Here is an 18461-nt window from a genome sequence, read left to right on the forward strand (position 1 = left end):
TTTGATGCAAAAACATGTGGTTCAACTTGTTTTGCCTAGATTATTGTAATAGTGTTACACGACATTGAAAGTTGTTAGATAAGATTTGAAAAATAATTCAAAACATGTTTGATTCAAGTGTGGTGATAAGTTCTTTTATGATTTTGAGTTTGATAACAGGTGCAATTGATTTTTAACAAAGAATATGATAAGATCAATGGGGAGGCAATTACTTATAGGCTAAGACACTTGAATTCATAATGACCTTTAATATATGGGCTAATATTGATAGATAATGGAATTGTGTTACAGGATTGGAATCAAATTTAAGTTTTTTATGGTGAATTATGTTCGTGCTAGTATGTTTTGCCAAGGTATGAATTGGTAATGTAAGAAGTGATTGATCACATTGGATATTGAGCATTTGGAAGGTTAGAATTTTGTGTCATGGGAAGAAATTAAGAAAGTGAAGGAATAAGACCTCGTGTATAAACCCTTGGTTGGTAGTTGAAGAATTTATTGATTTTTTCTTATGAATTTAGATATGACTGTGAATTTGAACTAGTTAGGTGCAGACTTACTAGGAAGTTATCATCGACTTTTCTAAAGATAACGTTTTGGTTGGGTGACAAGAAACTATGTGTGAAAGATTCTATGTGGTTATGTATAGTTAGATTGTTCAAATTATGATAGGTAACTTAGTGATATTCAACGGGTGTAGACCTAAAATTTTACCTAATTAATGAGGATTTGAGGGGATTGAAACTACTTTGTCGTGGGACGATATAGACTGTTAGGATGTGTTACATAATTATTTGATGGTGGGTAGATGCTATGAGCTTATAGAATACTGAATCATTGAAGTGACCAAGAATATTTCATAAGTGTTGGTATGAGGTATATGATGGTTTTCAATATTAGTTGAAATTTGGTATCTAAAAGATTACATGGATTTGACATTGTACGTGATTCAATAACTTTAAATTAATGGGAAAGTACTTTTAGATTTTAAATTACTGATATAAGCCTTGGATGGAACCAATATTGTGAGATTCTTAAATGGAAAGAGAGGGAGCCATAGTTCCTAATTTTTGGAGGCGTACGATGTGTTTGCTAAGAAGACTTTGATATTTGTGACAGTTTGAGAGTAAGGTAAATGGCCGGTCTGGTTATTATGAATGTTGGTATTAAGAGTGTTGGCTTAAATATAGTATTTTGAGAAATATGTGGGGTTTGATAAATCGAGTATTTGCAATATTGTAAAGGGGATCAGATTGTTTGATTGTGGGTGGCTAAAAATAGAGAGATGGAGTCAGATGAGTGGAATTTTATTTATATCGGCACTATGGAAGGAGTATCTTGTGTTATTCAACCTTTCTTACGTATATTTTTATGTAACCACCTTCTTTGTACCGCATATTATTTGGAGTATGATTCATTACTTATGCTATGTTCATTTCAGCAGCTATGGGTTACTTCCTAGTGGTGGATCATGTGTACCAATCCTGCGATTGTCCTTCTCATAGGGTGGCATCCTTGGACAAAGTTGGTCATTTCAGTTTGGTATTGTTTGGGATGGTTTAAGAATACCAATAGTTCTACACGCATTACCTTGTTTGTGAGAACTTATACAAGGGCTTCTATGAAGAGTTATAATTGTCTAAGAGTGTTCTTAGAGGTTCTATATTTTGAAGTATATCGCTTGTTGGGTGTGTACCTGGTCTTATTCTTCTTTAGGATAGATAAGTTTGACTCTCCCTTAGATTAGTACTTACGTCTAAAGATCAGATTTGAATAATCTAAGCTCATGGAAAAGTTATGTTTTGACAAGGAAATCTTAATAATATATGATGGTTTGTGCATTATGAGTATGTGGTGGTTGGTTCAGGTTCACTTCTGGTTGTAGTAGGTATTGATTCAGAATGTTGTCTTTATTAGAGAGAAAAGATTCTCCATGATGATTGTGTTTAGTTCTAATGAGTTTCTGTCTAGATTGAGTTCATGGATTAGTCTATGGCTTGATAACCAACTCTTGATTTGTAGATCTATCAAGTTTTGATTCGAAACTTCACTTTGTAGTAGTTGTTCTTGATGAAATGGTTTTAAAGATGAGCTCACTTAGAAAGATAAACACCAACTGGAAGATCATAACATAGACTTTTGGTAACGTCGCCTATTCTTCCATCTTCTTCCTTATGTTCAAGGACGAACATGATTTTTAGTGGTTGATAATGTAATGACCCAAAAAATTATATTTTTGAGCAATTTTTTAATTATGATGGTTTAGTTGATGGGTGATTTTAAATAGTTAATTTTAATTGGTGGATAATGGGCTAAGTATATTATCTGGCCCATATATACATTGAAATATGTTATTAAGATTTTCACTTTTAATATATATTTTATTCAAAAAAAAAAGATAAAAGAAAGTTCCTTGTGGCGGTCGACATAGAAGTTGGAAAATCTACATTCAGGTAACAGAAAGTTGCTATGCTTTTTTCCTTTTAAAACTATTATTATATAGTGGTATGGAGGGAATTTGATTTATCTTTTTGATCGTTGCAATGGGTTGTTTTGCGAATTGATAGGAACAATTTGGTAGGGTAATCATTGCTTGGTAATGAATGTTAACAGAATGTTGGTGGGCTTCTATTACTTACCATTAACAGTGTATCGGAACAGATAATACATTGTAGTTTGGAATTTCGCTTATTGGTCGACGACTCCTTTTTAGTTTTCATGTTTTTATTTTTTTTAGGGTACCACATTATAGACCAAGTTTGATATATTGAAATATTTAATTAAATATTTGGTGTATTATATTATATTAAAGTTATTAAGGTTGTAGTGTTTGGAGAAATTATGACTTAACCCTAGACTTGAATTTGAGAAATATGAGAGTTGACATGTTAATTGATATCGAGCTTAAGAACTTGACTATAAACTTGGGTGAATTTTCGGGTTAAAGCTAAACACATAGTAATATGGGTTTTGCTAGTCTTGAAATCTTATTGTGTTCATTTATTTGAATAGATTGCTTTGAGTTGGAAGTTCAGCGAAAGAGGAAGGTTCAAGTTTCAGAGTGAATTCTTGATTGATTGAGGCAAGTGGGTTTTTAAGCCCTTGTTAAGCATATGGAATTCGTGTATTTCCTTGTGTTATATGTTTGGGAGTAATGAGAATTGGTGATGGGTTAACTTGTCCATGTTAAATAATTCTAATTACGGAAAAGAGTAATAAAAAGGTGATTTGATTAATTGGTGGTGTGTGATGTTTGAGAATGATTTGAATGACTTATATTTAATTGTAGATGTTGTATCATAATTGTATTGCTGTGAATTGTGCATCGATATTAAAATGGTCATCTATACACTATTTGTATAAACATGTAATTTGCATTGGTTCTGACACATGGTTGTGATAAGTGTTATGTGATAAGAAGATGTACCATTTCGAGGGACGTATCGTGGACCGTGATGGATATTATATTTCAAGGGACGTATCGAGAATCATGATGGATACTATATTTTGAGGAATGTATCGTGCTCTGAGATGGTTACGATTATCGAGGGTCGTATTGCACGCCGCGATTGATGCATGGACAGATTTGTCCCCCATGGGTCCTGGACTGAGAGACAGCGGGTGTGTGTGATTAGGTCAGACATGCATCACCATATTTGACATTGCATTGCAGTTCACTATTATTGGTGCTTGATCTTGTGTGTTGTTGATTTTGTGAGTGTCTTTTTATGGCACTTGTGACTGAGGAACATTGAGCATGTTGTTGAAGATATGCAATTGTTAGAGTGTTGTTGTTGAGGATATGAAACTGTTAGAGTGTTGTTGTTGATTATATGAAATTATTAGAGTGTGGTTGTTGAGCTATATGCTTTGAAAATTGTGAACTGTTTGGTTGGGCTCATTTTGTACAAGTTATAGTTGTGGAGGTTGTAATTGATGAATATTGGGCTTGTGGTTAAGAATATATGATTGTAAGAAAATTGTTGTTGAGTTATGTGTTTGTAAATTGTGAAACGTTAGGTTGGGCGTATTTTATATAGGTTGTATTTGTGGAAGTTCTATTGGGGTGTAAGGAGTACTCATATTCTATCTTTTTAACCCGTGTTAAGACGTTTACTTGCTGAGTACCGTGTGGTTTGGTACTAACCCCTTGCTTCTATAACTTTTTGTAGGTTACTAGCCTTAAACTTTGTGATATATTCTCTTCTTTTTCAAGGCTTCTTGGGGATTTGTGAGGTAACTGTTTGTTATCTAAGAATACCTTCTTACTCCTGTTTATGATCTTGTTCTACTCTAGAAACAATGTCATATGAGACTTCTATTTTCTTTTGATTTAGTTGTAATACTTTAAAGGATTGTACACATGACAACCAGATTTTGGGGGGTATTTTTTAGTTTATTATAATAAGTTCCACATTTTACTGTAATGGTCGAGTTTTAGGCTGACTTGTTTTGGTGAGATAAGACGAGTGTCACCGTGTCTATTTTTGGGTCGTGACAAGGGCAATCTCTACATCGTGTCACGGTGTTAAAAAAGGCGTTACTTGGGAGGCAACCCAAGTGGTAGTATTTTCAATAATCAGTGTGTTGATGTTGCAAGTGTTGAAAAATATGAGAAAGAACTTTTGGCGTATCGTTAAAGCTTTTCGGCAATCTTGACCTAGTTCGCCGTTAGAATTGAAAGAAAAATTAAGACACAGTTCTGAAATATTAGGCGGTGCTCCATAGCTCATCGGTATGTCGTCAAACTACATCGCATCTTAACTCTTTGTTGAGAGGCCATTCGCTGGAACTTTAGGTGCAGAGCTCACTCATTCGGCATATCACCGAAATAGTTAGTGATTGTCCTAAGACCTCACCGTCTAAGTTTGACTACAGTGTGGAAAGTTTCACGAAAGAAGAGTTTGGTTGGTGATAATCCAAACCGATCCGCGACTCAAATTATTTCGTCGTTTAGTTCAACCCAATTTGAGTTTGGATTTTGTAAACTCGCCGAGCATATGAAGTTATTGGCAAATTGCTGAATCGATCGATCACGACTTATACGTCGTTTAAATTCCCAAAATCAATTGGGAGTTTGGTATAACTTGGCAACAGATATCACTCAGTGAGTCGCCAAATAAATTGGCGACCACAACTTATGTCGTCAAATTGGCGAGAATGAACTGCTGAAAAGTCACAGGTTTAAAGATTTCAAACCTTTCCTCATTTCTTTTTCCTCTCAAACTGACACTTGCATGTTTGTACCTATATTTTTGCAATCTTAGAATATTCTTAGTGTTGATTTGTGCTCGGAGCTGGGTCACTTTGCCACCTACATTACAGTTTTATTTAAATCGGCAAACGAGGTTGGTTTTCCAAATCTTTGCATCTATTGTTCCATTTGCATTTGAGGATAAATGTCTTTTTATTTGTGGTGGGGTGAGGCTCACCTTTTGTGTGTTATATGTGACTTGTGTTTTTGTGTATATATTTGGGTTTTTCTATCTTAAATTGTGTTTTATATTGTTTTTTACGGATGTTTGAGCTTGTGTCTCCTTTTGTTTAAATTGCAAATATTTTGACCCGTCCAAAAATATATTCACCTTTCCGCCACCTCTTGCATGTACTTGAATGTGGTTGTTCTTAGGCAAATTTTTGTCTCAGTTTTATCAATACTGATAACTTGAATAGTGCTTTCAATTGTACGAACATGAATGTGCGGCTACAATGAGGTCAAATGAAGTTGCATAGACAATATGTAAACTCTATGCATCTCGTTGTGATTAGCCAATTATCAAATTAAGTTTCTTGCAATGAACATTTCATACTCGCAAAAGTGTGGAGCCGTTTTGAATTTAGTGTTGATGCCCTGAGTGATGAGCCTACTTTGAACCATGCATGATAACACCTAGAATTTGCCCCATTGGTCCGGTCGACTTAGTAAAGCTATCTCTTGACATGATCTTAGGCAAATTTTGAAGAGTGTGAGATAATTTCATATGCCTTGTTTGTGGCCTACCTTGTGAGTGTGTGAACCTCTTTTGAACACCCCTAAAGCCTTAGCTTTCTTTGGATGAAACTTGATGAAAACATGAGCTCTCTTAACCGTCTACTGATAATACTCTTGACCTCTCTTAATCCTCTACCCATAAGTTTCTTGATTTGTGGTTGATTGAATAGTCGACTTAGGCCAAAAGCCTAAGTTGGGGGTGTGGAGAAAAGAGAAGGCAAGTCAAAAAGTGCAGGAATAATCTCCATTAACCCATAATGTTGAGAAAAATAGAACCCCTCTATACAAAAGAAAAAAGAAAAGAAAGAGAAAAAGAGAAGAAAAGGATGAAAAAGAAAGTTGCGCAAAAAGTACAAAAGAACTAGGGTTCCCCAAACAATCCACGGAAAGTGAATAGAGGGATGACTTATGAGCACAAAAGAAAATGATGAAAGAAGGAAAAAAGAAGTGTTATGAGAACCACATTTCATGACGATTAAAGTCACCAAGCCTAAATGAACATACCTTTGCACGCAGCCCCATTACAAACCTTGAAAATACCTTTTGATCTTGAGCGAGCTGAAACATATGTTGATTGAAAAATATGGGCAAACATATGGGTGAAAGCATGCATAGTGTTCTTCTTTGTGACAGTGAGTGTTCATTTGATTCCGGAACATTAAAGAATTAAACCAATATGAATTATCCTTTGTGTGAGGGCATTTGGTCACTTTTGTTGAGCTTAAACTTGTATTTGAAGAAAGTATCGTGAGCTTGAAAATCTTTGATAATGGTGTGTCACAACTTGAGTCTTTGAGTGCATATTTGATTCTTACATGAGTGAGTTGAGTCTTGTTATGTACATTTATGATTGAGTCTTGTGTAGCATTGTTTGAGACATCCTTTTTGAACTGTTGAACTTGAGTTTTTCTTGAGGACAAGCAAATGTTTAAGTTGGGGGTGCTAATGAGTCCACGATTTGGACTCATTTAGGGCTATATTTTGATAGTTTTAGTGTCCTCAAATGCACATTTTATTTCGAAAACAGATATAGTACCTTGAGTTTTAGGTATATACACTTGGAGACAAAGCATAGACACAATCGAACTAAAAGGAACAAAGGCAGCTGAAAAATTGAAGAAGTGAAGACCTGAGGATCGCCGAACCCATTCATCATGTCTCCGAAAGGTTCCATCCTCGCCTTTTGTTCCAGTGAGTTGAGCCCCGAAATAAAGGATCAAATCGGCGGTGAAAAAGGAGTAGGTTGTGTATAGATGAGCAGTTCCGCGAAGCAGTACTACCTCGCCCAATGATCCAAAACACGAACATGTTACACGATAACGCAAGAAGGCGTAGAACATACGAAAGGGCAGATCGTTGAGTTGATCGGCGATTCTGACTAACTATGCCGAGTGTTCCTTCGTAGCTTATCTTTTTGAAAACTATAAATAATTGTTAATTTTTTTAGCTTGGGGGAGAGATTTTCATAGTATTGACCAGTAAATTTTAGAAATAGATTCAATTTTAAGTTTTTGAGAGCCATATTAGAAAATTTTAACGTGGGTGGAAATTCATGATTCTAGACTTGATTGAAGCGTACATAAATCTTACCCAGTTGATGTTTTCGATTTGGTATTATTTTCTTGCTTTTCATCATGTCTAGCTAAAACCCCAAATCTTGGGGTGTGATTTTATGAATATGGGTTATATTAGTTATGGGTCTCGCTTAATGATAGTTCAATCGTTGTTTAGATGTGATTACATTTAGTAGTTGTGTTGGAACTTAATGAAATTGTAGTTGCAAATACGATTTCACCTTTGTATTTTCGGCTTGCGAGAGAGAAAGGTCGTAAAACTAAGACTACTAAATTGATGGTCGATGGGATTGGGTCGACATGATGTTCAGCTGAAGAGAGTGAACCCTAGTCCTTATCCCACAGACTCAGCTCAAGAGAGTGAGTGGACTAAGACGGAGGTTGTTGTTCTTCATAAGGCAAGTGGGTGTCCGAGAGGAACCCATTTGATTTGGGGTGAGTTGTTTGATAGAAAGCTTACCCTCACTATAGTCTAGCCTAGTCACAAATATCAAACAAATTCACTATCAAAATCATGTGCCCAATAGTTTAGTTTATCCCGTATTCCTATCACATCCCAAGAATCTCATTTCCCATAAGTCTCTCTTATTGTTTTTATTATTTTTTAGCTATTAATTTTGATTACAAAACCCCCATTGATAATTAACGCTTGTGTCACCCCTTTAGATTTATTATGTTTATTTTTGATAATATTTATAGCTATTACTAATTAGAACTAAATTTTATTTTTCTATTAATTCGCAAAACCACTCCTTGTGGTATTGATCACAACCCTTGCTTGGGTTATATACTGACTAACGATTGTCGATGCTCAGTATTAGATGAAACGTCTTTGATGACATTGATCATCTCCATCAATGATATTTTGGTTTACTTCAAGACTAAGGAGAACCATGTTTGACACTTGAGCATTGTACTTCAGAGGAGGGAATAGAAGTACGACAAGTTCTCTAAGTGTATATTTTGTCTTATTTCTATGGAATTCTTGGGACACGTGGTGTGTAAGAAGGGTATTAGAGTATATCCGGCCAAGATCAAGGTTGTTAGAGGTTGGACGCGACCTATTTCTCTAACATAAATTCAAAGTTTTGTTGGATTGGCAGGTTATTACCGATGATTTGTTCAGAGTTTCTCTACTATTAAACCTTCATTCAACATATTGACTCGATAGGGTATAGGTTTCCAGTGGTCTGATGAGTGTAAGGAGAGCTTTCAAAAGCTCAAGACTTTGTTAACTTCGGCTCCTATATTGACTCTACCAGAGGAAGGTGTGTAATTAGTAAAACAAAAATAACTTTTAGCGGCAATAAATATTGACATTAATAAAGAGTGTTAAAGTATTTACCGGCATTAGTTAAGTTTCATTAGAACCAATGTCTCTAAAGGCTTTAGAGACATATACAAAGAGTATTGATTGCCGCTAAAAATACATATTTAGCGGCAATTATGAATTAATTGTGCTAATGATCCTTTTTGAAACAGTGAATTTACTATATACTTTAATGCTTCAGGAGTCGGGTTGGGTGGTGTATTGATGCAGAAGGGAAAGATGATTGCTTATTCTTCTAGGCAGTTGAAGACACATGAGAAGAACTAACCTACTCATGATTTAGAGTTGGTGGTCTTGGTCTTTATACTTAAGTTATGGCATCACTAGTTGTATGGGGTGCATTGGGAGATCTTCATTTATCATCGGAGTCTTCAATACATCTTCAGTCATAGGGATTTGAACATAAGGTAGCATAGATGGCTTGAGTTGTTTAAGGACTATGATGTAACCATTCTATATCATCCGGGTAAGGCCAATGTGGTGAAAGTAATTTCATCCAGGTAAATCATATTTTTTTGTGGAAAGAGAGGATGTTCGAACATACTAACCCTACTCTTACTCATCAAATTAAATGCTTGAGGGAAAAAAAGAACTAAAAGTCAAAATTTACTCTCTTTGATCCTACTCATAAAAGTAAATTAAATAAAATTTAAATTTACTTTCTTAGCTCCTACTAATCAAATTAAATGCTTGAGAAAATACCGCAAGAACTAAAATTTGATATTTATCATTTTGACTCCTTCTAATTAAATTAAACCAAATAAAGTTTAGAATTTATCCTCCTGACTCCTACTCATCAAGTTAAATCAAATAAAATGTTATAAGAAATTAAGAGAAATTACATGTCCTCCTGGATCCTACTCATCAAGAGAAAATCTATTACCATAATCTTGAAATTTTTCCTATATATGCAAATTTATTCACTCTCCCTTTTCTTCCAGTCCCCTCTGTCTTTTTTTTCTAAAGAAATCAAAAATTAATTGACATATTGTCTAGACTAGTTATGGAGTTCAACAAAGAAAAGGCTATCAAGGCTAAAGGTGTTGCTGATGAAATGATGGGAAATAATAGAAAGAGGGAATCAACAAAATCAAGTGAAAATTGGTTAGTATCTGATCATTTGCCTGGGTAGAATCTCCAGTGTCTCAACAAGGAAAATCGGCTTAGATCTACGCGGCGTAGACATCGTATCAATTACCGTGATAATCTAAGTGACGATGATGAAGATTTTTCTAAGCGATTTAAGGAGGTTGTATATCCATCTCCTTCTAAGGAGTCTGAGATGCAACGTTTGTCTTGTGCAACAATTCCTAATGGAGAGAGAAAGAAATCAGAACATTGTTTGTCTAATGTAGAGAGCTTCCAGAACACAGAGATGGAAATTGAAACTTTAAATGAAAGTGTTAATGATGTAGGGCTTTGTACAGTGACCGAGTCAAAATTACTTGAATATCCAGATCCAGATTTTAGCAATTTTGACACGGACAAGAATGAGTCCTGCTTTAAGGTTGGCCAAGTATGGGCTATTTATGATACCTTGGATGGCATGCCTAGATTTTATGGCGTCATTAGGGAGATTTTGTCTCCGGAATTCAAACTACGCATAACATGGTTAGAGCCAGAGCCGCTGAATGAAACCAAATGGATGTATGAGGGCTTTGTAGCTTTTTGTGGTAGGTTCAGAATAGGAAACTTAGAACACATTGAAGATCATCTTATGTTCTCACATTTAGTATGTGCAACAAATGGAAACAACAATGATTCAATAAATATATTTCCATTGAAAGGAGAAACTTGGGCCCTCCTAAAAGATTGGGGCAGTAAAAATCTCAACTATGAATTTGTTGAGGTTTTGTCTAATTATAATGAAACTATTGGTGTACATGTTGCATACCTGGATAAAACAAAAGGCTTCACTTGTCTTTTCCATAGGGTTGGAGACACATTTCTAGTTCCAACAAAGGGTATGTTTAGATTCTCTCATCGAATTCCTTCTATGAAGATGACAGGGATGGAGAGGGATGATGTTCCTGAAGGATCCTTTGAACTAGACCCTACCTCCTTACCTACTGACCAGTTAGATGTTTCTGCTTCATCCATAAACCAAAGTGTGATAGCTAATTTTATGGACTTTGTAAATTCTGCTGAAAATTGGGTTGCACCAATACCTAAACAGGTTCTTGAACCTGAGTTTTACAAATTTGCTGCTGAGAGATCACAAGAGAAATTTCAAATTGGTCAATGTTGGGCATTATACAGCGATGAAGATGCCTTGCCCCGGTACTATGGGCTGATAAAAAAGATAGATACTCTCCCTCAGTTTGTGTTGCATGTGGCATGGTTTTATGCATGTCCGCTCCCTAAAAGTACAATACAATGGCATGATAAAACAATGCCAATTGGTTGTGGATTGTTTAAGTTTTTAAACAAGAAGCTACACAAATATACTGTAACCAACAACTTCTCACATGTAGTAGTTGCAGAACCTTTGAAGAAAGGTGTATACAAGATCTTCCCCAAAACAGGTGAAGTTTGGGCAGTATACAAAAATTGGAGACCTCAACTGATGAAAGGTAATACTCTAGAATATTTTGAATATGAAATTGTTGAAATAGTGGATGTTTCAGATAATTATGTAGATGTGAAATTCTTAGAGTGGGTAAAAGGCTTCAAGTCTGTCTACAAGGCTCGAGTGGAAGAAGAAGAGGCTGACAAAGTAGTGAAAATATGTGTATCAGAGCATCTCAGATTTTCTCATCGAATTCCTGCTTTTCGCCTGACAGAAGAGAGAGATGGAAGCTTGCGAGGCTTCTGGGAGCTTGATCCAGCAGGAATGCCTCTGTGTTTACGATGTATTAATTGAAGCATTCAAATTTTCTTTTCTTTATCTTATACCAAAATAGAAGTGTTCTAGTGGATTTCTACAACTCAATTATATCTCGAAAGAAAGTGTGATTTCGAATTTGTTATTAACAATATATTTTACTAGAGTGTTTAATAAGTTAAGATTTTTTTATACAATCCATATTTGCTTATACTTCTCTTGTTAATGATTGTGAGTTTGTAAATCAATCACTACCAAGTACGTAAGATCCTCCCAAAGGAATAATTCACAATTCCTCAGTGGGGTCTGTCCTTCATCTTCCAACAAAACTCTTGGCAATGTAAAGTGCACATTGCATAGTTTTTGTCAGAAACTGTCACTCTTACCGAAGGACAATAGCTCACTTTATGACCAGTCTCCTTAATATTACCCTCAACAATGGATTTTTATGTGCTTCCGGAGTCTATGAGTTTGGCAGGTTCCTATTCTTCGCGGTTGCTTGACGTAGTGTTTACCCTTATATGGATGCCTAAGGGTGCACTTAGACACACAACTACTTGTGTCTCTTGTTCTATATCACCTTCAATAATTATATACAAAGTGATATCCTCAACCTCTGCATTAGCCTCTTCTACTACCTGATTAGGTTCAAGTTCTCTTATTCGACAGTTCAATTGTTTCCACTAATGGACAAGTCAGTCTAAAAACAAGTGAGTGTTCCTCCTATATTCATAAATCTCAAGATTCAACTTGTAAGTAGTAGGCCTTGTTGTCAGGATACTATTGCTCTTAACAACAACTGCATTTCCAACAAATTTGAAGGTACTTTTGTTCTTCTACAGGATAGCTTCAATAGCCCTCTCTAGCATTCTAGCTTGCTCAATAGAAAATTTAAAAGATGTGTGCTTAAAGATCTTTACATCAAACCTTATATTTTCTTTTTAAACCCCCCATAAAACTCGAAACAAAATGAGACTCAACAAGAGGTTGATTTCTCACCAACATTTGAGCCATAAGATCTTCAAATTTGCCCAGAAACATATCCTCAGATTTCTGTTCGAGCCATTTAAATTCCTCCATCATATCATCTAAGGGTTCCGCATCAAATCTATCACATAACTCCTCTTTGAATTCGGTCCAAGTCACCACACCCCTACTCAATCTAATGAATGGTACCATGTCTCAACTAAACCATTCAAGTAAAGTGCATTGGCCTCTAATTTTTCATTCTCAATTGTTCTATACCGGTCAAAATATCTCTTACAGTTTTGAACTCATACCTTAGGTTTCAGGCCTTCTAATCTTGGTAGGTCACATTCAGAAGGAGGAACGGAAACCATATGCAACCTGTTTTATCGGTTATGCTGATTCGGAATGGGAAGGATGTCATCTCCTTGTTGTTGGTCACTTGGAGCTTGAGGATACATGTATGGTCTAATATATCTCTAAGAAAAATATGAAAGAATAGAATTAAGTGATGGTATATGCACTAAATTATGCATAAGTCAAGTAGTACAAGTCCACTTCTCTTCATAGAGAATCATTTAATAGAGAAAACAAGCAAAAGTGATTTAAAAAATCAATTTTTCTACTTGTCTTTAAGAATGAATTAGAGTGACAAAGAGTGTTGCTTCTCCCTAATTTCAAACTAATCCGATTTTCAAACACCATTTTTTACTTTGAAATTGTTTTTGTTACAAATCTCACAATTTTCATAGTTAAACGGGTGGTCAGGGTGCTATACAAATTAGAATGGAATGAAGTGTTTTATTTTTCATTTTATTGGGGAACCTTTTATTTTCTGTTCTCTTTTTTTTTTCTTGGGAAAATATTTTTCCCTCAATAGTTCATACTCAACATTCAACAATTACTTCTCTAAGTTTCATTGCTTTAAGAGGGTTCAATATTGAACAGAAGAGTTTTATAATTTGAACAGAGTAGAGTTTTTAAATTTAATTTTATAGAGTAGTCTTATAAAGTAATCATGGAAGAAGAAAAATATAACATGCACATCATTTTTAAGACTTTAAGCATGACAACATAGAGTAAAAAAATACATAATTTTTCAAATTCTTGTCGACAATTTCTTCCATAACCAATCAAATAGAAGAATTTTCTTCATCGAGTCAAACTAAATTATGAATCATGTATTACAAGAATGATATAAGTGCTCCTTTGCTTTGATTATAGACTGAAAAGGATGATCTTATGTTGGGGTCTCATGAAACTAAAAAATGAATCTATAGAAATAAAAATGTTGGAATATCAAAAGATATGACTTAATATCTCAAAATGTCACTCAACTTTGAGAATTTATTTAGTAAAGTCATTAAACTTTGTTTTATATCAGTAAAATCACTCAACTTATGTTTTGATATCAATAAAATCACTAAACTAAATTTATTATACATTTATAAAGATATGCTATTTTTTTTTATCCACATGCAATTAGACTCAAATTCATTCATAATTCTACCCATTAACCCAAATTAAAAACCACCACACTTCTTCAGCAATAACTAAAACCAAATTCGAATTTGTCCCATTTTTCCTCTCCCATATGATTACTCCATAATTTTTTCACTTCAACACAAATTTCCCCTCTTTTGAAACAAATAAATTCACACTCATATTTTATTCATCTTCTGATTTTACGAAAAATTGTAAACTTTTCAGTAGTAGAATCCAAAATCTTGAAATATAAATTGATGGTTCTTTGATTCATTAGTATAGATAACTGTCAATTTATTCTGGTAACGAGTTATGCAACATGTTCTCGTTATTGTATGTGTCACTTCGAAATGGTTCGTCTGTATTGCCAGCTTAATTATGCAAAAAATTCTGGAATTGGGACTTCTTCAGAAATAACTACAACTAGACTCAAAATGTACAAGGAGATCGCATGAAGATGAAGTGTTGGGTTCTTTTTATTGGGTACTGGATAGAATTGTGAATAAATTTGGGTCTAATTACATGTAAATCGGTAAAAGTAATTTTATATATTTAATTAATGATAAATTTAGTTGAGTGATTCTACAGATACAAAAACACAAGTGGAGTGATTTTAGTGACACAAAATAAAGTTTAATGACTTTACTAGATAAATTCTTTAAATTGAGTGATTTTTTGAGATATTAACTCTAAAAGACATCTTAAAAGTTTCAAATTAAATATTTGAAGGTTATGAATATTAAAAACATAAAGTTTATGAATATTAAAAAACAACAATTTAATCGATAATTAAATAGGAGTTACAAAGGTGAATGTTAAAACAAATAAAAAAGTAAAATAATAAATGAATGAATAAGAGAAAATATTTGTCAAAATGTCTTTTTTTGTTTTAATTTGAAAACTTGTTCAATCTGAAAAGAAGAATAACATAAATCAACAAGGAAAAAATAAAAATATACTTTAATCTTGAAATAAAAAATATGTGCTTTTATACAAAATTTCTTGCTAGCAACATATGGTAGAATTCTAAACTTTTATTATTAATTCCTACTTGGGCTCTTCATTGTATTAGTAACTGTTCAAAAACATATCAATTTAATTTTAAAATGCAAAAAAAAAAATACTCTCTTAAAAAGGTGTCACATCATTTTGATATATATAAATTGTGTCAGTATATTAAAAGAGAGAAATGAAAATAATAACAAAAGAGTTTTTAATGTAACTAATTTACTTTTTAAACGGGTGAAAATGTGTAGCAACTTTCTACGGATATTTTCCTCTTTCAACTTTTAACTTATAATTTTTCCACATTTAGTATTTTAATATAACAAGATATGATTATTATTTAATATATAATTAATTAAATATTTATAATATTTTAATTTAATATAGAAATTAAATAATAATCTCACTTTGCATTTATTAGAATAATTTCTAAGAGATGTTAATTCAATCGACAGATGTGATGCATAAAATATGCTATGATAAATGAAATTTGTATAACTTCTCTAAAATAGTGAAAGTTTCATTTCTCAATTATTCAATCAATTAATTTATACATTTGCTTATTATTTAATGGGATATAAATTTAATTTAAAAGGAGAGTTATAATTTATGAGTATTTATATTTTTATCCATAAATATTACTTATATATTAGTTTTCTCAATATTCATAATATTTGTACGAGAAAAGACATAAATTTCACCTTGAACTTATATTGAAAAGTCACTTACACGCTTAAACTATGATGCTGATCTATTACACACCTTTACTATTTAAAAATGAAATTATTTACCCCTTAATTGATGTGGCAAAGAAATAAAATAAAAATAAAAACTAAAAACGTCAGTTAGAAATAAAAATAAAAATAATAATTAGAATCAACTTTTACCCCCCCCCCAAACCCTCATCTACCCCACCCCTACCACCACACCTCTTCTTCTTCACGCATATTCTTCTTTTTTACATCTCATCTTCTTCATTCTTTATACATCAGAATTTCAAAGCACAATTTTTCTTTTTGATTAGCAATTAGGTTAATTTTCATATATTTGTTAGTGTTATGAAATAATATCAAACAATGAGAAGAAAGAAGTAGTGAGAAGAGGAAATACTTCTTAATAATCTTGAAGTATATTCATGATGCATGCATCTTCTTTACAATGAAGGAAAATCCCTTATTTATAGGGAAAACTTAAATTTGTCCCCAAGTAGGATTCCTAATCATATCCTAAAAAGACTCCACATAATTAGACATTCACTATAATACAAATATGTTTATAACACTCCCCCTTGAATGTCAGTACATATGTGCCTCGTTAAAACCTTACTAGAAAAAATCTAGTGGGAAAAAATTTATTGAATGAAAAAGAGCACACATATCTAATAATACACATTATGGATGTTTCATTAAAAACCTTACAAGGAAAAGTCAATGGGACAAAACCTTGTGAAGAAAAAAATAGTACATCACGTATTAACTCTCCCTAATGAGAACATCAATCCAGAGACTTGAACCTTTGTTTTCCAAGCTTGTGCACCATCTTCTTGAAAGTTGTAGTTGGTAGTGATTTGATGAATAAATCAACTATAGTATTACTTGAACAAACCTGTTGCATGTTGACATCACCATTTTTAGGAGCTCAAGAGTGTAGAAAAACTTTGACGAAATATGCTTCATTCTATCTCCTTTTATGAATCTTCCCGTCAAGATCAAAAATTTTTGCATGTTCCTTACTTCAACTTCTTTAAGCAAATAATTTATTGCCTTTTGAAAACTCTTCAACACTTCAACTACTCATCAACTTGCATAACAATACTTGTATATGTTCTATGAATTTTAAATCTATTTACCTTATGAAGATAATAAACAAGTTTTCCAAAACCTTGTATATGCTTTAGATTTTGAACCAACAGATATTTTCATATCAATTTTGTCAAATGAAAACATTCAATATTAAATGTATGACATCTTTTAGTGCCTAGATTGCAAGTCAAATAAGCTTTACGCTTACCAAGATGCATCATTTCATTTTTCACTTGATAATTATCTCTACACCAACATGCTTTAATAATCGTAGAATTTATATCATTATAATCTTTTACAATATTGCGCGCTATTGTATCAAAGATATCGTCAACGATATATCATTTTGTATCAAGTCACAACACGAGATAACTTATTGAGATCTCATCACTTCATTAGTTTTAGGTAGCTACCCTTCTCACGAGGTTTCACAAAGTGTTATGTCGTAGTCTCTCCAAGAGCACATTGTCTCCTTATTATGATCATTTTGATTTTTTGATCTTTCCCCTTTTTCAAAAATTATTTTACTCAAATTCGATTAGTCTATCATACTTCATGCATCTCGTAGACTCTATTCTTAAGGAACATTTAATAGGAGTATTGACAAATCTTGTGTTGCTTCTAATCTCCGTCTTATGTTAGACAAACTAACATATATCTCAATCTTTTGGAGAATCTATGTTTGTGCATCATTTTATATTCATTGATATATACTACACATCAAAATAATTAGATGAAAAATATCTTGTCCCTGATCATAAATCAATTGAAATAAAATTTGATCATAATTTATTGGTCTGATGCATACAACGACATTATATTTCAGACCGTGAAACTTTATTCTCATAAGCAATGATTGACTATTTTTTTGAGGAATTTAATGTCACACTCAGCTTGGATCTTTATCAAATTATCAAGATGAATTATCTTGATTTCATATTCTAAAAGTTTTGCGCTTAACTTAATTATCTTGCACAAACAATTTTGCGAATGTCAAACTGCAAGTTTACAATAAACGAACATGTCATTATATTATAGATGCATCTCTTTATCATATTACATGATAGGTGAACGGGCCCAAATACACCTTTTATATTTTTCAGAATTTAAGGATTTATTTAGTCTCAGCATTAGTTGATCCAATCAAATTATCATGAGAACAAGAAATAAAAAATAATTCTTGAAGAATATTCTAGTTCTTCAATGTATGTTTATTACTTAGTATGCACATCTTTGGGATGACAAATTATTCATGCCAACTAATAATATTATTAGTACTTGTAAACTTCAAGTTTACTTTGTCATGTGCCTTTTGATTTAGTAAATTTCTTCTTTACTATTATATGAGAAAATTTCAATTTTACTACTCCGAGACTAATTTTCAGATTTATTTCTTCTCAATTTCTCTACTTTTTTTGAAGGTGAATCGTGATGCAATCACAATAAAATCATATTTGTATTGATGAACTTTATTTTTCACTAC

General features: G+C 33.0%; 1 pseudogene; it reads left to right on the top strand.

Annotated features, from left to right (window-relative positions):
- The first annotated feature begins 6318 nt into the window (after nucleotides 1-6318).
- On the top strand, nucleotides 6319-11759 carry LOC107022596 (annotated as a pseudogene).
- Nucleotides 11760-18461: the final 6702 nt, after the last annotated feature.

Source organism: Solanum pennellii, chromosome 1 (genome assembly GCF_001406875.1).
Source record: "Solanum pennellii chromosome 1, SPENNV200".
Classification (NCBI taxonomy): Eukaryota; Viridiplantae; Streptophyta; class Magnoliopsida; order Solanales; family Solanaceae; genus Solanum; species Solanum pennellii.